The sequence below is a fragment of the Procambarus clarkii genome, chromosome 12 (genome assembly GCF_040958095.1).
Source record: "Procambarus clarkii isolate CNS0578487 chromosome 12, FALCON_Pclarkii_2.0, whole genome shotgun sequence".
Taxonomy (NCBI): domain Eukaryota; kingdom Metazoa; phylum Arthropoda; class Malacostraca; order Decapoda; family Cambaridae; genus Procambarus; species Procambarus clarkii.
In genome coordinates this window covers 48,426,736-48,452,965 of record NC_091161.1, presented here as the reverse complement: position 1 = coordinate 48,452,965, position 26,230 = coordinate 48,426,736, and the positions used below count along the sequence as shown (strand labels likewise).

Below are 26,230 nucleotides of genomic sequence, written 5' to 3'. Positions count from 1 at the left end.
GTCGCCAAGATGAAGCTTGCAGGCGGGCTTCGTCTTGATGGTCCTCACCATCAACAAGCCACTTGAACACCACAGATATGGTGATAACCGCGTCAAAATACCAGACGTGAAGAGGCGAGGAGAAGGCTGAACCAGTCACGTACAGGATCGATCCGACCTGCCGAGAGAGACGGAGCCATGGGAAAACGCCCCGGGTTCGGACACCTATCAAGCAGCGTCTGAAAATAAAGCTGGGCCGGCCACCAAGGAACCTTAAGGACTGCTCTTGTGGGAAAGGGCTGCAACCGAGCCAGAACCCGAAGCAACAGCTGGACCGGGAGAAGAGGAACAGGTACCCCCACCTCGACCAGTCCTGCCGAAAAGCATCCACCGTGAACGCCTCGCAGGTGGGTAAGGGCGCCACATACAATGGACGATGCCTAGACCACACCGACTCAAAGACGTCCATGGCCAGGAGTCCATACGTCCGGCAGAGCCAACAAAACGAGTTGGCGACGAGTAGCCAATCCGCGAACAGAGGAATGAACCGAGACAGCTGTCCTCCAGGATGCAGGACACACCCCGGACATGAACCTCACGGTTAATCAAACCCCGAGAATCCAGCAAACGAGCCACTCAAAGGAACCAACCCCAAAGGTCAACACCTAAGAGAATCCCTGTGGTTCCGGCAAGAACCGCCAGAGAACAGTTCGAATGGAGCTGAATGGTAGAGCACCGAGTGACCCAAACCCTCCGAAGCGCAAACCAGACAGCCACGAACTCCCGAACCGTGCTGTGAGCCCGACGGACGGACAGACTCCACCATTCTCGGCCGACCTGGTGAGCACTGGTCACAAACGCCCCAGCCGAGAAATGACTCGTCTGTGAACACATCGAGCGAAGGCTCGGGGAGGTGCCAAGGCACAGAACCCCCAAAACCCCAAAGAGGAAGCTGGAGACGCAGCACTAACACAAGATCCCCGGAGGGACAAACCCAACGATTGCAAGAGGCGGAAGGGGAGTCTCCAAAGGAACCAAACAGACGCCGAAGCCAAACCCAACCCCGCGGGCAGACCAGCACGACGAAGTTCAGACTCCTGCACAACTGCTCGAGCAACCACTGAGCAACCCGGGACCCCCTCATGAACAGCCGAAGGTGGCACCACAGCCGCAGTAACACTTCCGGAGGGAAAGACAAGGAGTGGCCCAATAGCCCTAAACAAGGCCCAGGTCCGAACCCGGGACGGAAACAGATGGAATGGCCTCCAGATCACCAGGAAACCAAACCCAGCGATCTGGAAAGAACCACACCCCTGGCGAGCAGACAAGCGGACCGACTGGGAGCTAGCCCACACCAGCCAGTCGTCGAGGTAGGCCAGACACCGAATCTCAAACAGACCCAGACAGGGCACCAAGATCCGGTAAAGATGCAAAAATGCACCAAGTGCCAATTACAAAATAAGGAAGGCAATAAAAGTGGCAAGCCTGAAGCCCCACCACCAACTGTGCCAGTCCCGGAAAACTGGAGAGGAACATGCCAAGAATTGACCTGGAGGTCCAGGGCCACCATCCAGGCACCCAGCCCCAGCAGAAGCCGGACAGGAGACAACAGGCCTCCGAGGAGGGCGCAGACTGAAGAAGGCCAGAAGAACCGCAGATTCGAAAGGCCCATGGTTGCAAAGAGCAGACAGGAACCCCAGAAGGATGGGGTGGATCGACCACGCCCAACGCACCCACTAAGATGACATGACGAAGCGCAGGGGAAGAAGCCCACCTCGCCAGCCCTCAACCCCCCAAAGGGGGAGCAGCCATCCACTGCCGACACCAGAGGCCGGAAAACAACCAAAAGCGCCCACCAACAGCGGGACCATGCGAGAGTCAACAGAGCAAGCTGCACCCCCAGCGCCCCATCAACAGAGAAGGGAACAGAGCCCCTTCCGAAAGAAAAAGGACACATACACACATATACATATGTATATACACATACATACAAGGTATGTTACACACACGTCTTAATCATGGGTGATTTCAACCATGGAAAGATAGACTGGGAGAATGGGGACCCACATGGTGGTGCAGATACGTGGCGAGCTAAACTCTTGGAAGTGGCAACAAGGAATTTTCTGAGCCAGCATGTCAAGGAACCCACAAGAGTGAGAGGCAATGATGAACCAGCTAGACTCGACTTGATATTCACCCTGAATGAGTCAGAAATAAGGGAAGCCAAAGTTGAAGCCCCCATAGGAATGAGTGACCACAGTGTACTGACCTTTGAGTACTTGGTGGAGGTAGGGATAACCTATCCAAGAATGGGAGTTTTTTTTTCATTTTTTTTTTTATTTTTTTATTATTTTCTACCACAGACGTGGCCACACATTTACAATGCTATCCAGCATATATACATTTTCTTCTGTCCTCCATGGACAGGGTTAGAGAAGTGTTAAACATACAGTTCAAGGGTTTATTGAACACTCAACCACAGAAGGTGATTCGGTGCTTTTAAAATGCTAAGCTAACCTACATACGTAAATACATAGATACACATATTTACGTATGTCCTACATAAAGTGTTAGATGTGTCTTTTACATAGTGTCATTAATGTACATTCACAAAGGTGAAATGTAATTCTGATCAGCTTCCATATATACTTTATACCCATACATATACATACACACACACACACACATACACATACGTATATACACACACACACACACACATGCATTCACATACATTTGTCTCATTTACCCTGACAGGGTGAGGTAGCTGATAAAGAAACTAGTGTGCAATTAAGCACTTAATCACTGAAGGTGCTTTTACAAGCTTAGGTTATATAGTTACATCATATATATACATTGTATGATTGATATATTACATGGTCAATCTTGGATACAAGTCCAATATATCTTCAAGTGTTCCAGTACTCATATAGTAACTACAGAGTTCAGTATACCTTAGCCCAGGAGGGCGAAAGTCAGTCAGTATAGGACATTTTACAATATAATGTTCAAGAGAGTGCATGTTTTCTCTTTCACAAAGTTGACACATTGTGTACTCGACATTTGGGTTTTGAGAAAGCTGCCAGATACGTCTATATCCCAGGCGTATTCTGGCCACTATAACATCACATTGCCGGGTTCTTGTTCTATTAGTCCCATATGTGAATGTCTCCTCACGATATCTATCATAATATTTAATGCTACAACATTCAGGTCTTTGAGAATTTGTTAGGTCGGTGAGATTTTCATTAGATATTTGTTTAAGTATTCTCTTTGTCACTGCTAATAAAACACCCATATCAATTTCTACCACTGGTTTTCTGCAGGCTGACTTAGCAAGCATATCAACAGTGTCATGCCTTGAGATGCCAACATGTGATGGTATCCATAGGAATTTAATCTCAAATCTGTTTTCTTTGGCAGCTAAAACATTCATTTGAATATCACTGACTATTTTCTGGGTGTCACTACTATGTGTGTTCAATGCCAGGAGTGCACTCTGCGAGTCAGAGTATATAAGTCCACTGCCTTTGTGTTTTAAAAATTCAGTGGCAAGGTATATGCCTGCAAGTTCGGTTTGAGTTGTACTTGCCCAGTCATTGACGCGCTTCATTGCTGTATGTACGAGAGAAGATTGTTCAAATATGTTACATGCACATCCGGTATATCGTCCACCTTCTTCTACAGAGCCGTCGGTATAGCACTGATAAACATCGTTACCCATACTCTGAGTATTTTCAGTGATGCTTTTCAGTGTTAACTGTTTTAATAATGTAGTGTGTACACTATCTTTCTTGGGCGCATTTACAAAATCAACTGATAGATCCCAGTTATCCCATGGAGTGGAGGGGAAAAGACTGAATTACCGAAGAGGAAAATATGACGAGATGAGGAACTTCCTCAGGGGAATACCATGGGAAACAGAACTTAGAGACAAGAATGTGCAGGTCATGATGGATTTTGTCACCCAAAAGTGCCAGGAAGCTGCAGACAGGTTTATCCTCGTCCAAAAGGAGAAAAACGAAAAACAGAAAAACCCATGGTTCAACCAGGAATGTAAGGTAGCAAAACAACTGAGTAAAAGAACATGGAGAAACTACAGAAATAACAGAACACCAGAGAACAGGGAGAAATACCAGAGGGCCAGAAATGAGTACATCAGAGTGAGGAGGGAAGCAGAGAGACAGTTTGAAAATGACATCGCGAGTAAAGCCAAGACCCAACCAAAGCTACTCCACAGCCACATCAGGAGAAAAACAGCAGTGAAGGAACAAGTGATGAAGCTGCGGAAAGGGGAGAACAGATACACAGAGAATGACAAGGTGTGTGAAGAACTCAACAAGAGATTCCAGGAGGTCTTCACAATAGAACAAGGAGAAGCCCCTGCACTAAATGAGGAGGCGGCAAACCAAGCAACCTTGGAGGAATTTGACCTCATCAGTGATGAGGTCAAAAGGTGTCTGCTGGAGCTGGATGTGACAAAGGCTGTTGGGTCTGATAGAATCTCACCATGGATACTAAAGGAAGGTGCAGAAGCACTAAGTGTGCCACTCTCTATGGTATATAACAGGTCACTGGAAACAGGAGACTTACCAGAAAGTTGGAAGACAGCTAACGTGGTCCCAATATACAAAAAGGGTGACAGGCAAGAGGCACTGAATTACAGGCCAGTTTCCTTAACTTGTATACTATGCAAGGTGCTGGAGAAGATCGTGAGGAAAAGGCTCGTAGAGCATCTGGAGGGAAATAACTTTGTAACGCACCACCAACATGGGTTCAGGGATGGTAAATCGTGCCTCACAGGTTTAATAGAATTTTATGACCAGGCAACGAAAATTAGGCAGGAAAGAGAAGGGTGGGCCGACTGCATTTTCCTGGATTGCCAAAAAGTCTTTGACACAGTACCCCATAAAAGGCTGTTAAAAAAGTTGGAGCAACAGGCAGGAGTAAAAGGGAAAGTGCTCCAGTGGATAAGGGAGTACTTAAGCAACAGGAAACAGCGAGTAACGGTGAGGGGGGAGACATCAGAGTGGCGAGATGTCACCAGCTGAGTCCCACAGGGCTCAGTACTTGGACCCATCCTGTTTCTAATATATGTGAACGATCTTCCAGAGGGTATAGACTCATTCCTCTCGATGTTTGCTGATGATGCAAAAATTATGAGAAGAATCAAGACGGATGAAGATAGACAGAGACTACAGGATGACCTGGATAAACTGGAGGAATGGTCTAGAAAATGGCTGCTAAAGTTCAACTCGGGAAAGTGTAGGGTGATGAAATTAGGCGAAGGGAGCAGGAGGCTGAATACAAGGTATCATCTGGGAGGGGAAATCCTGCAAGAGTCATATAGAGTGAAGGATCTGGGGGTTGATATCACACCGAACCTGTCCCCAGAGGCCCACATCAAAAGAATATCATCAGCGGCATATGCTAGACTGGCCAACATAAGAACTGCCTTCAGAAACTTGTGTAAGGAATCTTTCAGAACCCTGTATACCACTTATGTAAGACCAATCCTGGAGTTTGCAGCTCCAGCCTGGAGTCCATACCTAGTTAAACACAAGACAAAGTTAGAGAAGATTCAGCGGTATGCCACCAGGCTCGTCCCGGAACTGAGAGGATTGAGCTACGAGGAAAGGCTAAAGGAGCTGAACCTCACATCCCTGGAAAACAGAAGAGTAAGGGGAGACATGATAACCACCTACAAAATTCTCAGGGGAATTGACAGGGTGGACAAAGACAAACTCTTCAGCACGGGTGGGACACGAACAAAGGGACACAGATGGAAACTTAGTACCCAGATGAGCCACAGAGACGTTAGAAAGAACTTTTTCAGTGTCAGAGTAGTTAATAAATGGAATGCACTAGGAAGCGATGTGGTGGAGGCTGACTCCATACACAGTTTCAAATGTAGATATGATAGAGCCCAGTAGGCTCAGGAATCTGTACACCAGTTGATTGACGGTTGAGAGGCGGGACCAAAGAGCCAAAGCTCAACCCCCGCAAGCACAATTAGGTGAGTGCATGTGAGTATGCACATACACATGTGCACACACACACACAGCGTACACATGTACATGTGTACACACACACATACACTTGAAAAGAAAATTACAAGCCGCCAACCAGTGGGCAGAGAGCACCACGCCGGCCAGGCAAAGAAGGCACAAAACTGCATCAAAAGGCCCACCTCGACAACAAAACCTCAAAGTCCCAGCACGACCACAACACGTGCCAAGACCCAAAAAGATCGGTCTGCAAGCCAGGAAGACCCCGGAACTCCAAAAGGCAGAACCGGGTCACACACGAGGAAACAAAGCCCCAGAACCGACAAAGGGGGCCCAAGAGGAAGAAACCTCTGGAACGAAAACAAAGAACCCAAAGGAACCCGGAATCGAACCAGGGGAAGCCCAAACCACCACATTTGCTGGCGGAGAAACACCACAGAAAGGCAAAGCACAGCCCCAGACAGAACCCCCAGGGAAATGGTCATAACAGACCGAAAACCGAGGGACAAGGTGTGGGAGCAAGCATAACAGCCAGGGACACTGAGCCCAAACCCAAGGGCCCAGACCCAAAACAGACAAATGGGAAACCCGGTGTAAAATCAACACCCAAACAATCCCAGAGGAACAGGAAACGGGCAGAAAACCCCAGAAAAGCAAAGAAACGACAACAGGAGAATAAAGCCCCTGAAAAAAGGTGAAAACTCGCCCAAGAAGCTCGCTCACACACCCAGGCGCATGTAAACAAACCGCAACGCCGCCCTGGTGGCCACGCCGTGAAACCAGCAGACAAACTTGGCCACCATGACAGAGGGCTGGGACCGACGCTAAAGATATGAAAACACGCCAGCAAAAGTGGGAAGCAAGCAGATTGGATGGGCGAAAAACTCCGCCCAAAAGCAGAAAACCCAGGCAGGGGCAAACCGCCCCAGAACTTCTAGCAGGCATCCCCCACAGCCCCGGGAACCAGCAACAGAGGCCCCGGGGCAGAGCCGTCCTCCAAGCCCTCCGCCCTTAAAGAAAAGCAAGAGTCCATGGAAAAGGCAGCAAGAAAGGGCTGCTGGTAAGACCCAGAAGCCTTGGCAGGAGGAACAGGCCCGAAAACCTCCATCCCCCAACCCGAACGGAGCAGCCCCCGAAAACCGCCCGAGTCTCGGCCCCAACTAAACCCCGCCCCGACCCCGAAACCCGCGGACGGTCCGGAGCCGGGAACAGGGAGGGAAAGGGGTGAACAGCACCTAACCAAAACGGGGCGGCCTCGGGGCATCCGAGTGGGAAACCAACCTAGCATGTTGCAGCAACCTAACCTAGCCTGCAACACGGATGCTGCCTGTACTCTGAACAGTAATAACATCAGGAGAGTACTGGAGAAAGAGCAGAGAATATCTCTCGCAAGACTCCGGGTCAAGGTGTCAGTGACCCAACAGGCAACAGGACGGAGGTAAAAGTGGTGACTGTCACCCGGAGACAAGGGCACAGCAATGAACGATCCCGTACAAGACGGGTTGGAACCCGGAAGACACATTCAATGGTCCACCGAGCCCAGACGGGTTTCAAGGGTCCGTAGGCTGACTGCTACGGGAAGCCTGTAGCAGTCAGCCTACCGTGTACAATCACGGGGGCCTTTCAGAGGGCCGCCAAACACTACCAGTGGAACTATAGTGACACTGGGCAGACCCTCGCTAGGCAATTGAAAATAAAAACAAAATAAAAACCCCGCAAAAGTACATCGACTCCAGAGGCAACAGGAACCGGTCGCCGCTTAGGTGGCAGGTCGCGCAACACCTTGACGCCCTAACCAGCAAAATACCAATCCCTACCCAGGGCCAAACAAGGGCCCCAAGCACCAGCTGGGCCCAAGGGCGAGGCAAATGCCGAGCAGCAAGAACCTCTACGGGAATGGTTCCCGAACGCCCCAGGGAAGATAACCCTGTTACACAAGGGCAGTACTCACAGGGCGCATAGGGAAGTCAGCCACTAAGCGCATGCAGCCCTGGCACTGATGAGATCCTCCTGGCCACTGCACAACACAACACACAGCAGTGAACACAACACACAGCAGTGAACGCCACACAAGGCAAACACCGCCTAGGAAACTGAGGCCAGAGAAGCGTCTATCCCGGTTGACATAAGCTTATGAACTGAAGCTTGGCAGCTGGCTTGGTAGGTCTGGGGCTCCCCTCTCCCCCTCGCGGGGTGGGGAGGGCTGCGCGGACGATCGGCGCGGCAGTAAAGTGTGATGTTTGCTTGTTTTCTTGGGATTGTAGGGAGTTTCTACCTCTCTGTTCATTTTTTTGTTTTAGTTTTTTACCATGTGGGGTTTGTTTGAGTGTTGTTGCCTGCCTGGCTGCGTGCTGACGTGGCCGTTTTGCCATGGGGGGCCTGGCTATTCCTCCTATGTTGCGGGTAAATTCCGTGGGACTGGAATTCACGTGTAAGGCTGGTTATCCGGCCGTTGAGTTAGTTATGTGTGACATGCTTCGTGTCCCGGTGGAAGCTGTGTATGGCGTTGAGCTTGTTACGGCCCACCGGGTGATTGTCAAGTTCGTTGGGGAGGAGGAGTATCGGGACTTCCTCCGGCGGAACGAGGGGCGTTCATTGCAGTTGCCGGATGGCGCCGGCTCCGTTACGATCTCGGACCGAAGTGGTGCCCTGACATATGTCAGTGTGCACGGTGCGCCCCTGGAGTTCCCTGAAAACCTTCTCCGGCGCTTCTTCGGGAGGTATGGTGCAGTCATCAGTGTGCGGGTGAACAAGCTGTCCTCGGGGAAGTATGCTGGGAAGCAGACGAACGTCCGTACATTAGGTATGCGCCTGCGGTCGGATATCCCATCTTCTGTCCGGCTGCTGGGCTACTACGTTCGGGTGTATTATGCCCGGCAGCCCCATACTTGTTTCCGGTGTGGCCAGTTGGGGCATCAGGCTGCCGGGTGCTCTGAGACACCTGCTGCGCCCGTTAACTTATTCCGGGAGGAGGATTTCCCGCCGCTCCCTCAGGGCGTGGCTTCCGGAGATGAAGTGGAGCAGGTCCCAGTCGCTGCTGATGCGGCCCCTCCTGCGTCACCCGACATGCCCCCGGTGCTTGTTGCCCCTCAGCCGAGTGCGTCTGCGTCTTCCTCGACTCCTGCTGCTGCGCCTGGTCCTGCGCCCTCGCCAGGTGTTCCGGCTGTGTTGGGTGTTGGGGGTGCTGCGGAGCATCCTGTTGTGTGCGGCCCGGTTCCCCATGTGGTTGAGGCTGCTGAAGTACTGCGACGGGCGTTGGTTCGCCCGGTTCGTGAGGGCCGTGGTTCTGGGTCCGCCTCCGGCTGTGAGGATGTGCGGCCAGTGCCCAAGCGTTCTAGGCGCTCTTCTACTGCTTGGGCTGATATGGAGGACTACGTCGCGGGTGGAGCTTCGGGAGATGGTGTGGCGGTTCCAGGTGCCTCGTGCTCTACGACGCTGGTGGTGGCTGATGTCCATGTGTCGGCTGTTGACGATGATTGTGCGTCTAATTTACCTCCTGTTCTTTCTCCTGCAGAAGGTTCTCCGCAGTGGGAGGTGGTTGCTCCTACAGGCGTGGATGGTGTGGATCCTGGTGCGAGCCGAGGCATCAAGCTGGTGCTGAAAAAGGATGCCAAGCGTAGGGGGTCCCAGCAGGTGCAACGTTCAGTGGTTGCCGAGGAGCCCTGTGAGGCAGCTGAGGAGGCTCCCAGTGTGCTGCCCATTGCCCGGCCTCTTGGGAAGGAGCCTCTCCCTCTCATCTTGGACTCCGGAGTGGCGATGGATGCTGACCATCCGTTGCATTTTGAAATTGTTGACCGTGTGCGTCCTGCTCCGTGGTGCCCTTCTACCATCTGGATTCGTCGGGCTAGGTGTTTTATTGTGGGTGTGCCAGAGTTAATGCCTGATCCTCGTACGCTCAATAGTGACCATGTTTCGGAGGACATTATGTTACTTTGGGAAGCGTACTGTATTCGCTTCCCGGCGGAAGAGTGGCCGGACAAGTATGAGATCTTTTCGTAGTCTGTGTGCTTGCTGTGTGTTTTATTTTTCTTTTGTTTTCTTGTGTTTTTGATGTTGGCCCTTCAGGCCGGTGTTTAGTGACTTGTGTTTCTGCCTGATTTTTTATTGTAATTGGCCTTACCTTTTGTTACGGGGCGTTAATGTATTGATTTTCTGTTGCTTTACCTGTTGCCTCTTGTCTGTTTTGTTTTTTGGAGGTGTTGTTTTGTACTGTGATTGCTGGATTGCCATTGTATTCTGTTTATGCTTTGATGTATGCTGTATTTTTCATGTTTTTCTTGTGTATGTGTTTTGTTATGCTATGCTGTTTTGTTGTGCTCGGCTGTCGGCCCTTCTGGCCGGTGGTCTATTGTTTTCCTTTATGTATTCTGTATTTTTATTGTATTTAATTTGCATGCTCTGCATGTAAAAATAAAAATAAAAAAAAAAAAAAGTGGGGTTTTGTTACGCCTACCTTTCTGGGTGCCTAACCCCGGTCGATGACAGATAAGGAAAACCCCAACCACAGGGGGGGTTTCCAGGGCCATTGCTCCCTGAAACCTCTCTGAAGGGGCCAGGTTCTGGCGCTGGTTTCTGGTAGGTCTGAACTCCTTAGCTAATGTCCCGGTCTAATATAACATACATTAGCCCAATAAGCTCCAGGGAGCCGTAGGGGCTCCCCACAGAAATATGTTTAATGTTAATGTATTTTGATAAATGAGCTTTCCTGTCTATTAGGTAATGATTCCAAAGATCGTCCTTCCTTTCCTCCCAGGAATCTGGATCTAGCAGGTGCTCAATTATTAAAAGTAATAACTTGGTTTGTCATCCGAACGCACCAAATCAGTAAATTTTGTAATAATTTTTAGAAAATAGCAAGTGGCACTATTTTTCCAAAATTATTACAAGATCTATTACCCTATTAGGGGATTGATAAAATACAGTAGAATGCCTACTGGTTTTACCTGTAATAGGGTTTGATACAGTTGATTATGGATATATTGTAATGAAATGCTCTTATTGTAATGAAACACTTTTTTTAAGAGTATTTTGTAAAGAGCAGCTCTGAAAATCAGTTGATTGCAGATAATACACTTAATGTGTGTATAAATATTACCACAATTGAGGTATATAATGGTATATATGAGTAAGATGTAATTGTCTTTGACACTGATAAAATTAAGTACTCTGGTTTTTTAACACAGAACAGTATTAGTATGCTATGAACGCTTACTAGTTAATGGATATGGTGGCTTAAGCCACTGCAAACAATTTGTTTACTTAGATATATAGATATGATAAATATTGGCCGTTAGCTAGGTTAGGCTAGAATATGTAAGAATTATTCCAATGCAAAATCAAGAAGTTTCCTATGTATTTGCTATTGAAATATCTAGTTTCTAGAATATCTAGGTTCAAAGGACCATAAATTGGTCCTAGTTAACAGGAATAATCATCTAGGTACGATGGACCATGTATGTGGGAAAAACCTGCCGAGATTGATATGAGACGAGTCTACCAGGGACTTGTACTGAACTAAATTAAAAATTACTGTCTGCAATTAATTCAACTAAAGTCTCTAGCTAGGGTCGTAAATCCTAGCTCCTCTTTTCCTAATGACAGATTGTGGGCTGTAAGGAGCAGGTGGGATAAATGAATTAGTTGATAGGTTGATTGAAGATCCACAGTCCTCCTGCGGACAAGTATCTCACATTAACTTGTATATTTTCATACAAGGATAAGACTTTAATAAATTCAGTTCTGTGACTGAACACTGGTTCTGTTTAAAGCAGGGATTTAAACATGTACATAATCCAGCCTAGTACCATAACTATTAAGTCAATATATTCTTATACTAATAACACAACAATTTAAATTGTAGAAGTATGATATTAAATGACCTTAAATGTAGTCTAAGTACTGTTAAATAAGCACTAAAGATTATATAAAATTAGATAAACTTGTATGATAAATTAAAGATAACTGAGCAAGCAATTGTTAACTTAATTTATATGTTCAAGTATATGTATATATAGATATATTCAAATTATATGAAGAGGTTCAGTCAGCCTGATTGAATCTTTTCCCACACAAGGGACACTCATAGGGTTTTCTATGCTTGGAAAAAGATTCAACAGCTGTACTACAATATTAATAAACTTACTGAAGTATGAGGCGTTGCCATGCTCTATAACCGACAGACAGACTTATTGGATATATTAAAGTTACAGAAGCACACAATTGGCCAATTAATACACTTAATAACATTCAATATACTTCTCTGAATGCTGGGGTGCCTGTCTGACGAGGGTGTCAGGCTGAATAACTCTCTTGTCGCGAGTTTATGCACGATATTTTATATCACAGCTTTGCTGTAGATTGTTCTGGTAGCATTGCTACGTGATTGTCCTTAATTGCGTTTGCAGTAGGATGATGGTGGAGGTGGAGACAGTGTCACTTTGTGTGCTCCACTCTACACTTATGTAGGAATTTTTCCTTGTAGATAAATAAATAAATAAATATGTTTATTCAGGTAAGGTACATACATACAAGTGATGTTACATTAATGGATTGATATATAGATAGAGCTAGTACATACAATGCCTAAAGCCACTATTACGCAATGCGTTTCGGGCAAGAAAAACATTAATATCTAGAACTTAATACTAATTGAGCATAAAGAATAAAAAGTGTTGAGAACAAATACAAATAAAGATAAAAAAAAAAGAGGGAACATGACTGAAAAAGCAGCACAAATACAATAGGTTGACAAACAGTGTTGATTAAAAAAAAAAAATAACAGACATGGGTTGACAATAGAGGAGTGAGGTAGGTTACAGGGAATTTATTAGGTAGTGTTTAGTTTTTATCTTAAACTGGTTGAGAGAGGTACAGTCTTTAACATGGTTGGGAAGGTCATTCCACATTCTGGGTCCCTTGATTTGTAGAGCATTTCTAGTTTGATTAAGTCGTACTCTAGGAATATCAAAACTGTATTTATTTCTGGTGTGGTGCTCATGGGTTCTGTTACAACCTTCAATGAAGCTTTTGAGGTCAGGATTGGCATTACAGTTCAGCGTTTTATATATGTATAATACACAAGAGAGAATGTGCAGTGACTTAATATCTAACATATTCAGAGATTTGAGTAAGGGTACCGAGTGATGTCTGGGGCCAGAGTTGGATATTGTCCTAATAGCAGCTTTGTGTTGGGTAATAAGAGGACGTAAATGATTTTGGGTAGTAGAACCCCAAGCACAAATACCATAGTTGAGGTATGGATAGGACCCTCCTAAGGACCCTCGGACCCTAAGGGCCCTATCCTATGGATAGGACCCTCGGGTAAAGACTTACCCGAAACGCTATGCGTGCTTGGCTTTACAAGAATGTTAATTCAACTTATTTTCTATATTCTGTGTTAACCTCCAGTGTAACTTCTTGTATAAAAATAAATAAAAATAAAATAATAAAAATAACAAAACTATTTATGATGGGTTCAAGCGACGATTGAGTAGTGCGCAAAGCGTCCCTCACCTGTGACGTCACAGCGTCATCCGCCGCCAGGAACATCAACAAAGCGGTCAGTTTGTGGTCCGTGCAGTCAGCAAGAAGACAAACGCTTCATGCAATCATGCAAATATTATCGTAAGTAAACACTTATATTTTATAATATTATTAGATTCTGGTGCTGGCTATAGTGCTAGTGTATTAAGAGGTGAGGGGCAGTGGTGGTGTAATGAGAGGCGAGGGGCAGTGGTGGTGTATTGAGAGGTGAGGGGCAGTGGTGGTGTACTGAGAGGCGAGGGGCAGTGGTGGTGTATTGAGAGGTGAGGGGCAGTGGTGGTGTATTGAGAGGTGAGGGGCAGTGGTGGTGTATTGAGAGGTGAGGGGCAGTGGTGGTGTATTGAGAGGTGAGGGGCAGTGGTGGTGTATTGAGAGGCGAGGGGCAGTGGTGGTGTATTGAGAGGTGAGGGGCAGTGGTGGTGTACTGAGAGGCGAGGGGCAGTGGTGGTGTATTGAGAGGTGAGGGGCAGTGGTGGTGTAATGAGAGGCGAGGGGCAGTGGTGGTGTACTGAGAGGCGAGGGGCAGTGGTGGTGTACTGAGAGGCGAGGGGCAGTGGTGGTGTATTGAGAGGCGAGGGGCAGTGGTGGTGTCCTGAGAGGTGAGGAGCAGTGTTGGTGTATTGAGAGGTGAGGGGCAGTGGTGGTGTACTGAGAGGCGAGGGGCAGTGGTGGTGTACTGAGAGGGGCAGTGGTGGTGTACTGAGAGGCGAGGGGCAGTGGTGGTGTACTGAGAGGCGAGGGGCAGTGGTGGTGTACTGAGAGGTGAGGGGCAGTGGTGGTGTACCGAGAGGCGAGGGGCAGTGGTGGTGTACTGAGAGGCGAGGGGCAGTGGTGGTGTACTGAGAGGCGAGGGGCAGTGGTGGTGTATTGAGAGGTGAGGGGCAGTGGTGGAGTATTGAGAGGTGAGGGGCAGTGGTGGTGTATTGAGAGGTGAGGGCCAGTGCTGGTGTATTGAGAGGAGAGGTACTGTGCTGCACATACAGTATATAAAAGCAGCATAATATTTTAATCACAAGCAGGGTTTCCTAATGGCTCCTTGAGATTTATGTGCAAAGTACTTAACCCAGTTATAAGTTCCAAATCATGTATGTTGTATTATTAAACATCTCTTTAGAAAGCTGATTTATGTTATTTCTTAGTGTTCACTACTACTAGGTAATGATAAATATATATCTCACTGATATATTATTAATTGTATTCAGTTATTACAGATGATTTTGATGCTGCAAACCAGAGATGCATAGCTGCGGAAAACACGTCTGAAGTGGAAACTTAAAACGAAGCTTCAGATATGAAGCAAAGAATGCCAATAACAAATGTAAGCATTGAAAACCTAGTTCAGTAATGAAAAAAATTCACAAAATTGACATACTGTGCATTATTTCATCTCATTGTCAATCATATTTAACCCTTAAACTGCGCATGGCGTATATATACGCCCTGAGTAACATGTTCCATGGTGCGCATGGCGTATATATACGCCATAGGGTGCCAGGCCTGATTCAAATGGCCCGCGGCTACACGAGGTTCACAGTAGCTTCCTCAGGGCTCTTGTAAACAGATGCCATTTTAAAAAAAAATCGTGGGCAATATTCTCAGGTGTGAGAGGCACAGTACTGTTGGAGCAACCAAGGCCGGCGCACGCAGCATGAGCGAACAGCATTGATGTTCAGCTTGTGACCACAGCATCGCCGAAAAATGTCAAAATAAATATATAATTGTTATTATTTAGCGATGACAATATTACAGATGACCAATGACTGTGATATAAATAACCAGGGTTGTGATAATAGCAGGATTGTTGTAATAATTAGCGCTGTGTGAGGAGTGATGCTGAGAGACGGAGGGAAACAGCATCGTTTACTGACTGTGTGGCCACCTGTTATTGTTTGCGTTCACCATACCAGGTCAGTGGTTCTCTATGGTGAACACAAATGTAGATACTTATATATAATGTGTGTATTAGTGTAGTAACAGCAAAAGGATTATGCTGGGAGGAGCCATATGGGTGACGGAGGTGACGTCGTCTGCACGATTTCTCTAGCTGTTTAGAGGGTGGCCACTATGCTCTTTGGGCGCTCTGCAAGCTTAGGTGTACAGTTACGGTGCATAAAACATGTAGATATTGATATATAATATGTGTATATAGGGTAATAACACTGCAAAAGGTATTGTTGGGGGAGAAAGTTTAGTGCGTGTGACCTTGAAAGAGTGAGGGAGCCGCCAGCCGCCATCTGTGTATAGCGACGACTCTTAGTGCCTGAACTAACTATATCAGCTTAGCTGTACAGTTGTGGTGAACAAAATATACACATACTTATATATAACGTCTGTATATAGTGTAATAACACCACAACTGGTATTGTTGGGGGAGAAAGTTTAGTGCGTGTGTTGAGGGAGTGGCAGCGAGTGGCTGGCTGGTGTGTGGCGGTAACTCCTCGTTGCTTTTCGACTCTCAATACCAACTTAGTGGTTCGTTATGGTGACCAAAACATGCCAATACTTATATATAACCTGTGTATAGAGTGTAATAGCAGCAAAACTATTTGTTTATTGTTTTATAAACATAATAATTGAATCACTAATATGCACATCATACTTTTGAGTATAGCGATTATTAACCACTTTTATTATATAAATATATTACAATACACACTAGTGAATAATATTACTGCAAAAAAACTAAGAAAAAATCAATCGGAGACATTGAAACAATTAGGTAATAATATCTTTGTGGCAACTCCCATCTGTCAACGCGGGTGACGCTGACCGGGTCTGACGACCGCTCTGTCAACGCCCACTTTTTGCCAGACTTCCTCGGTCAATTGCGCCCAAAATATGTCACCTACGATTTATTTTTTATTTTTTCCGTGCTCAGGGGACACAAATTAACATGTTTAGAAGACGAAAAAAAAATTTTGAATTTTTTTTTTCTTGCGCACAGGGGTGTAAATGTCCATATGACCCCTGAGCAGTGTAAGGGTTAATGATTTTTTGTTTATGGAGTAATCTTTGCTATGTTGATAGTGCTCGTTGTGTGTCTGCAGGTGCATTCATTGTGTGTATGATGCCAGGTGTTTAAGTATTATTTCTTACTCGTTCATGCTCTCATTTAGACGTTTGGCCTCGATGAGGTTCAGTCTTGTGTGGCACGTTTCTGTTGAAATGTAGTCTTTTCGAGACTACATTTCAAATATTACCTAACATGCATGGCTACTTCCTCTCCTTGTCTAATATATCTATCTGTGTGAAATAGATTAAATCCATTTATTTGATATTCAGCTAATAGTTCTCTATTTTCTACATTCATCCATTTTTTGGTAAGTGCAATAATATGTATTGTTTCATTGCAGATAAGAGATTCCAGATCGTTCCAGATTTCCGAAGTACTGAAACGCACACCATAAAGGCTTGGTGGATCTACGTGCAAGGTAAAATAATTTATTTACTTGTATAGTATATATTTTTAGCTAATTATCAGTATATAAAACCACAGTACTTAATTTTATCAGTGTCAAAGACAATTACATCTTATTCATAAATACCATTATATACCTCACTTGTGGTAACATATACACACATTAAGTGTATTATGTAGCATTATCTGTAATCAACTAGTTTTCAGAGCTGCTCTGAAAATAATACTCTTTAAAAAAGTGTTTCTTAACAATAGCATTTCATTACAATATATCCATAATCAACTGTATCAAACCCTATTACAGGTAAAACCAGTAGGCTTTCTACTGTATTTTATCAAACCCCTATTAGAATAATAGATCTTGTAATGATTTTGCAAAAATAGTGCCACATACTATTTTTAAAATATTATTAAAAAATTTACCGATATGGTGCATTTGGATGACAAACCAAATTTTTCACTTTTGACAATTGAGCACCTGCTACATCCAGATTCCAGGGAGGAAAGGAAGGACGATCTTTGGAATCATTACCTAAGTAGACAGGAAAGCTCATTTATCAAAATTCATTAACATTATACTTATTTGGATCAAAATAGAAAATATAAACGGAAACTCCGAAACTCGGAAAAATCCAGATGACATCTGCAAACAAATCCCCTTTTCCTAGTTCTGCATCTCTCCTTTGGAATAAATTTTGTTGTGCCTTTATCATATATTTCACAAAACTTGACATACATCTCATTCACCTCATGTCCTAACAGCAAGTGTTTGTCAAATTCCTTAAGGAAATATCAGAGTTCCCCATAATGACCTCTCCACAAATCAGGTTTTTCAACTGCTTCAAGCTTATTTTCTAACAGATTATAATGCATTGCATACTTTATTCCCAAAAAGACATGGTCACTTTTACCCAAGGGAGGGAGGTACTGAATGACAAATATCTCTTCCTCTTTCCTTGTAAATATAACATCCAGAATGGAGAGAACATCCCCTTCCCTCATCCTCGTAGCTTGTTTAACATGTAGAAACATGAATGTTTACAGGATGAGGTTTACAAATCTACAAGTCCAAAAATCCTCTGTTCTAGCTTAGCAAAGCTTAGCTTAGCCTACTATATTGAACTTTAACTTTATTACAAAACCAATCAAAAGGGTTTGCAATAATATTAGTAGAAAAATTCTACCAATTTTTGTTTTTCAGTGTAAATAGTAAAAATGCTTATGTTTTTATTGTTAAATTTCAAAGTAATATCAGTTTGAAGATATTTAAGAATAAATATGGCTAGGTCCCTTTAGTGTATAAATGTATATTATCCACCAAAATATTCACACAAACAAAAATTTTTAATTGTAACATAAACTTTTTCTAGTATGTGTCCTGAAGTAAATTTCTATCAAACCTCACTGGAAAATTCATTGGGGTTGTATGTTTATTGTTAGTATGATATACAGTCTACTGATCAATTGAACTTGGCACTATTTATCATCCAAATGCACCAATATGTCTTCATTCTTCCCAGATGAAGGAACTAGGTAACGTTCATCATCTGAATGCACCATCTGCAATGCATCATCTGAATCTTTTCCCACACTCATGACACACGGGAGGTTTATCAGCTGTATGCACAATCCTGTGAGTTTTTATAAGTCACAGACGATTGAATCCCTTGCCACACTCGGGACATTCATGAGGTTTATCATCCGTATGCACAGTAATGTGACTTATTGTACTGGAATGTTTCCCAAATCTTTTCCCTGCATTCAGCACACTTGAAATGTTTAGCACCTGTTTGTAGTGTCCTATGCACATTTTTATATATATATATATATATATATATATATATATATATATATATATATATATATATATATATATATATATATATACATACATACATACATACATACATACATATACATACTGTGACGGTAACGCTTTGGTGTTCGGCTGTTCAAAAGCTAGGGGTATGGCCTCGTCAGATAGAAACAAAAAAATAGAAAATCTGGAACTTCATCTGTGGTAAGGTAATGAGAAGACACACAAAACACAAGTAAATTTAACAATGCGATTTTAATTACGTTAGAAAAGCAAAACATGAATAAAATGGACATACAAATTCGTATAATAAAATCAATCAATCAAAATAATAAGAATAATCAAATGACAAAATGAAAAGTTACGTTAAGACAAGTGAGTAATAACAAGTGTATAACAACAATCAAATAAGAGGTGCAGGAATATTGGCTTTAAGCTATCACCTCTCTTAGTACACGTAAGCCACAGCTTAGTCTACCAAGGAGACGTGTTAACGTGATGAAAGCACTGGATATTCTGAGAGCGGTAGGTCGCGTGGCCCCAGACATCAGGTAGTGTGGGGGGGTGGAGGGCAGGTGCAGCTGGACACGCAGCCAATCAGCGAGGAGCAGGCGACAGACAGGTAGTTTGGCGGTTCGAGGTGGAGCAGGTGTTCCTGGCTGCATACGTTTTGCGCTCTGGCAAACCTTGGAGTGGTGTAGTTGTTGGATATTTCTTCCATACTAGTTTTATATAGATGTATATATCGACGTATTTTTGGAGGGAAGAGCGGGCTCAATCTCTTGAAGGAGATTATCGTCACAATACATATACATATACATATACATATATAGATATAGATATATTAGTATATTTTGGTAGCAGTCTTTCCTGTAGACATATATTATTAAATATGACCGAAAAAGTAAGATTAATAATTCTAACACGAATTTTCTCAATCTTTCGTACATTACGCTTCACTGTTGGAGGTAAATCAAAAATTAATTCTCCAAAATTCATTTTTATTTCTAGTCTGACGCGACACGGGCGCGTTTCGTAAAACTTATTACATTTTCAAAGACTTTAGTTCACAAATACACAACTGAATAGAACTTACGTATCTCCGATTTTATATCTACATTTGAGTGAGGTGGGAGGGGTGATGTGGCATTAACACAAGACAGAACAAGAGGGGATATTAATAGGGTATTAAAAGTATCAACACAAGACAGAACACAAACAATGGGTATTGAATAGAAGTGTTTGTAGAAAGCCTATTGGTCCATATTTCTTGATGCTTCTATATTGGAGCGGAGTCTTGAGGTGGGTAGAATATAGTTGTGCAATAATTGGCTGTTGATTGCTGGTGTTGACTTCTTGATGTGTAGTGCCTCGCAAACGTCAAGTCGCCTGCTATCGCTGTATCTATCGATGATTTCTGTGTTGTTTACTAGGATTTCTCTGGCGATGGTTTGGTTGTGGGAAGAGATTATATGTTCCTTAATGGACCCCTGTTGCTTATGCATCGTTAAACGCCTAGAAAGAGATGTTGTTGTCTTGCCTATATACTGGGTTTTTTGGAGCTTACAGTCCCCAAGTGGGCATTTGAAGGCATAGACGACGTTAGTCTCTTTTAAAGCGTTCTGTTTTGTGTCTGGAGAGTTTCTCATGAGTAGGCTGGCCGTTTTTCTGGTTTTATAGTAAATCGTCAGTTGTATCCTCTGATTTTTGTCTGTAGGGATAACGTTTCTATTAACAATATCTTTCAGGACCCTTTCCTCCGTTTTATGACCTGTGGAAAAGAAGTTCCTGTAAAATAGTCTAATAGGGGGTATAGGTGTTGTGTTAGTTGTCTCTTCAGAGGTTGCATGGCTTTTCACTTTCCTTTTTATGATGTCTTCGACGAAACCATTGGAGAAGCCGTTATTGACTAGGACCTGCCTTACCCTACAGAGTTCTTCGTCGACTTGCTTCCATTCTGAGCTGTGGCTGAGAGCACGGTCGACATATGCGTTAACAACACTCCTCTTGTACCTGTCGGGGCAGTCGCTGTTGGCATTTAGGCACATTCCTATGTTTGTTTCCTTACTGTAGACTGCAGTGTGGAAACCTCCGCCCTTTTCCATGACTGTTACATCTAGAAAGGGCAGCTTCCCATCCTTTTCCATCTCGTAAGTGAAACGCAGCACGGAACTCTGCTCAAATGCCTCCTTCAGCTCCTGCAGATGTCTGACATCAGGTACCTGTGTAAAAATGTCGTCAACATACCTGCAGTATATGGCCGGTTTCAAGTTCATGTCGACTAAGACTTTTTGCTCGATGGTACCCATATAGAAGTTTGCAAACAGGACACCTAGGGGAGAACCCATGGCGACCCCATCTACTTGCTTATACATGTGCCCATCCGGGCTCAAGAAGGGTGCCTCTTTAGTACAAGCTTGGAGTAGTTTCCTCAGAATATTTTCTGGTATGTCAAGAGGAGTACAGGCTGGATCACGATACACTCTGTCGGCTATCATTCCGATTGTCTCGTCCACAGGACGAGACCAACCAACCTGTGTACCAACGTACCTGTGGATGAGACAATCGGAATGATAGCCGACAGAGTGTATCGTGATCCACCCTGTACTCCTCTTGACATACCAGAAAATATTCTGAGGAAACTACTCCAAGCTTGTACTAAAGAGGCACCCTTCTTGAGCCCGGATGGGCACATGTATAAGCAAGTAGATGGGGTCGCCATGGGTTCTCCCCTAGGTGTCCTGTTTGCAAACTTCTATATGGGTACCATCGAGCAAAAAGTCTTAGTCGACATGAACTTGAAACCGGCCATATACTGCAGGTATGTTGACGACATTTTTACACAGGTACCTGATGTCAGACATCTGCAGGAGCTGAAGGAGGCATTTGAGCAGAGTTCCGTGCTGCGTTTCACTTACGAGATGGAAAAGGATGGGAAGCTGCCCTTTCTAGATGTAACAGTCATGGAAAAGGGCGGAGGTTTCCACACTGCAGTCTACAGTAAGGAAACAAACATAGGAATGTGCCTAAATGCCAACAGCGACTGCCCCGACAGGTACAAGAGGAGTGTTGTTAACGCATATGTCGACCGTGCTCTCAGCCACAGCTCAGAATGGAAGCAAGTCGACGAAGAACTCTGTAGGGTAAGGCAGGTCCTAGTCAATAACGGCTTCTCCAATGGTTTCGTCGAAGACATCATAAAAAGGAAAGTGAAAAGCCATGCAACCTCTGAAGAGACAACTAACACAACACCTATACCCCCTATTAGACTATTTTACAGGAACTTCTTTTCCACAGGTCATAAAACGGAGGAAAGGGTCCTGAAAGATATTGTTAATAGAAACGTTATCCCTACAGACAAAAATCAGAGGATACAACTGACGATTTACTATAAAACCAGAAAAACGGCCAGCCTACTCATGAGAAACTCTCCAGACACAAAACAGAACGCTTTAAAAGAGACTAACGTCGTCTATGCCTTCAAATGCCCACTTGGGGACTGTAAGCTCCAAAAAACCCAGTATATAGGCAAGACAACAACATCTCTTTCTAGGCGTTTAACGATGCATAAGCAACAGGGGTCCATTAAGGAACATATAATCTCTTCCCACAACCAAACCATCGCCAGAGAAATCCTAGTAAACAACACAGAAATCATCGATAGATACAGCGATAGCAGGCGGCTTGACGTTTGCGAGGCACTACACATCAAGAAGTCAACACCAGCAATCAACAGCCAATTATTGCACAACTATATTCTACCCACCTCAAGACTCCGCTCCAATATAGAAGCATCAAGAAATATGGACCAATAGGCTTTCTACAAACACTTCTATTCAATACCCATTGTTTGTGTTCTGTCTTGTGTTGATACTTTTAATACCCTATTAATATCCCCTCTTGTTCTGTCTTGTGTTAATGCCACATCACCCCTCCCACCTCACTCAAATGTAGATATAAAATCGGAGATACATAAGTTCTATTCAGTTGTGTATTTGTGAACTAAAGTCTTTGAAAATGTAATAAGTTTTACGAAACGCGCCCGTGTCGCGTCAGACTAGAAATAAAAATGAATTTTGGAGAATTAATTTTTGATTTACCTCCAACAGTGAAGCGTAATGTACGAAAGATTGAGAAAATTCGTGTTAGAATTATTAATCTTACTTTTTCGGTCATATTTAATAATATATATATATATATATATATATATATATATATATATATATATATATAACTGAAAACTCACACCCCAGAAGTGACTCGAACCCATACTCCCACAACTGGTATGTACAGGGACGCCTTAATCCGCTTGACCATCACGACCGGACATAAGGAAGTGATAGCCGAGGCTATATGAACCACTTCCCCGCCGGCACTCGGATGGTAATCTTGGGCATAGCATTTTATCAAATCACCTCATTCTTTGGGGCACACGTGAGGAACACAAATGCAAACAAGCCTGAATGGTCCCCAGGACTATATACAACTGAAAACTCACACCCCAGAAGTGACTCGAACCCATACTCCCACAACTGGTATGTACAGGGACGCCTTAATCCGCTTGACCATCACGACCGGACATAAGGAAGTGATAGCCGAGGCTATATGAACCACTTCCCCGCCGGCACTCGGATGGTAATCTTGGGCATAGCATTTTATCAAATCACCTCATTCTTTGGGGCACACGTGAGGAACACAAATGCAAACAAGCCTGAATGGTCCCCAGGACTATATACAACTGAAAACTCACACCCCAGAAGTGACTCGAACCCATACTCCCACAACTGGTATGTACAGGGACGCCTTAATCCGCTTGACCATCACGACCGGACATAAGGAAGTGATAGCCGAGGCTATATGAACCACTTCCCCGCCGGCACTCGGATGGTAATCTTGGGCATAGCATTTTATCAAATCACCTCATTCTTTGGGGCACACGTGAGGAACACAAATGCAAACAAGCCTGAATGGTCCCCAGGACTATATACAACTGAAAACTCACACCCCAGAAGTGACTCGAACCCATACTCCCACAACTGGTATGTACAGGGACGCCTTAATCCGCTTGACCATCACGACCGGACATAAGGAAGTCCGGTTACCATCCGAGTGCCGGCGGGGAAGTGGTTCATATAGCCTCGGCTATCACTTCCTTATGTCCGGTCGTGATGGTCAAGCGGATTAAGGCGTCCCTGTACATACCAGTTGTGGGAGTATGGGTTCGAGTCACTTCTGGGGTGTGAGTTTTCAGTTGTATATAGTCCTGGGGACCATTCAGGCTTGTTTGCATTTGTGTTCCTCACGTGTGCCCCAAAGAATGAGGTGATTTGATAAAATGCTATGCCCAAGATTACCATCCGAGTGCCGGCGGGGAAGTGGTTCATATAGCCTCGGCTATCACTTCCTTATGTCCGGTCGTGATGGTCAAGCGGATTAAGGCGTCCCTGTACATACCAGTTGTGGGAGTATGGGTTCGAGTCACTTCTGGGGTGTGAGTTTTCAGTTGTATATAGTCCTGGGGACCATTCAGGCTTGTTTGCATTTGTGTTCCTCACGTGTGCCCCAAAGAATGAGGTGATTTGATAAAATGCTATGCCCAAGATTACCATCCGAGTGCCGGCGGGGAAGTGGTTCATATAGCCTCGGCTATCACTTCCTTATGTCCGGTCGTGATGGTCAAGCGGATTAAGGCGTCCCTGTACATACCAGTTGTGGGAGTATGGGTTCGAGTCACTTCTGGGGTGTGAGTTTTCAGTTGTATATAGTCCTGGGGACCATTCAGGCTTGTTTGCATTTGTGTTCCTCACGTGTGCCCCAAAGAATGAGGTGATTTGATAAAATGCTATGCCCAAGATTACCATCCGAGTGCCGGCGGGGAAGTGGTTCATATAGCCTCGGCTATCACTTCCTTATGTCCGGTCGTGATGGTCAAGCGGATTAAGGCGTCCCTGTACATACCAGTTGTGGGAGTATGGGTTCGAGTCACTTCTGGGGTGTGAGTTTTCAGTTGTATATAGTCCTGGGGACCATTCAGGCTTGTTTGCATTTGTGTTCCTCACGTGTGCCCCAAAGAATGAGGTGATTTGATAAAATGCTATGCCCAAGATTACCATCCGAGTGCCGGCGGGGAAGTGGTTCATATAGCCTCGGCTATCACTTCCTTATGTCCGGTCGTGATGGTCAAGCGGATTAAGGCGTCCCTGTACATACCAGTTGTGGGAGTATGGGTTCGAGTCACTTCTGGGGTGTGAGTTTTCAGTTGTATATAGTCCTGGGGACCATTCAGGCTTGTTTGCATTTGTGTTCCTCACGTGTGCCCCAAAGAATGAGGTGATTTGATAAAATGCTATGCCCAAGATTACCATCCGAGTGCCGGCGGGGAAGTGGTTCATATAGCCTCGGCTATCACTTCCTTATGTCCGGTCGTGATGGTCAAGCGGATTAAGGCGTCCCTGTACATACCAGTTGTGGGAGTATGGGTTCGAGTCACTTCTGGGGTGTGAGTTTTCAGTTGTATATAGTCCTGGGGACCATTCAGGCTTGTTTGCATTTGTGTTCCTCACGTGTGCCCCAAAGAATGAGGTGATTTGATAAAATGCTATGCCCAAGATTACCATCCGAGTGCCGGCGGGGAAGTGGTTCATATAGCCTCGGCTATCACTTCCTTATGTCCGGTCGTGATGGTCAAGCGGATTAAGGCGTCCCTGTACATACCAGTTGTGGGAGTATGGGTTCGAGTCACTTCTGGGGTGTGAGTTTTCAGTTGTATATAGTCCTGGGGACCATTCAGGCTTGTTTGCATATATATATATATATATATATATATATATATATATATATGTCGTACCTAGTAGCCAGAACGCACTTCTTTGCCTACTATGCAAGGCCCGATTTGCCTAATAAGCCAAGTTTTCATGAATTAATTATTTTTCGACTACCTAACCTACCTAACCTAACCTAACCTAACTTTTTCGTCTACCTAACCTAACCTATAAAGATAGGTTAGGTTAGGTTAGGTAGGGTTGGTTAGGTTCGGTCATATATCTACGTTAATTTTAACTCCAATAAAAAAAATTGACCTCATACATAATGAAATGGATAGCTTTATCATTTCATAAGAAAAAAATTAGAGAAAATATATTAATTCAGGAAAACTTGGCTTATTAGGCAAATTGGGCCTTGAATAGTAGGCCAAAAAGTGCGTTCTGGCTACTAGGTACGACATATATATATATATATATATATATATATATATATATATATATATATATATATATATGTCGTACCTAGTAGCCAGAACGTCATACTCGGCCTGCTATGCATGGCCCGATTTGCCTAACAAGCCAAATTTTCCTGAATTATTATATTTTCTCTAATTTTTTTCTTATGAAATGATAAAGCTACCCATTTCATTATGTATGAGGTCAAATTTTTTTTATTGGAGTTAAAATTAACGTAGATATATGA

The 26,230-nt window shown here is 44.4% G+C and overlaps 1 long non-coding RNA gene across 1 annotated transcript; it reads left to right on the top strand.

The window, feature by feature from the left end:
• Positions 1-13,503: 13,503 nt before the first annotated feature.
• On the top strand, positions 13,504-16,913 carry LOC138364168 (uncharacterized). Its single transcript, XR_011228339.1, has 3 exons — positions 13,504-13,610; positions 14,741-14,847; positions 16,883-16,913. It is a non-coding gene; the product is annotated as an uncharacterized lncRNA (long non-coding RNA).
• Positions 16,914-26,230: the final 9,317 nt, after the last annotated feature.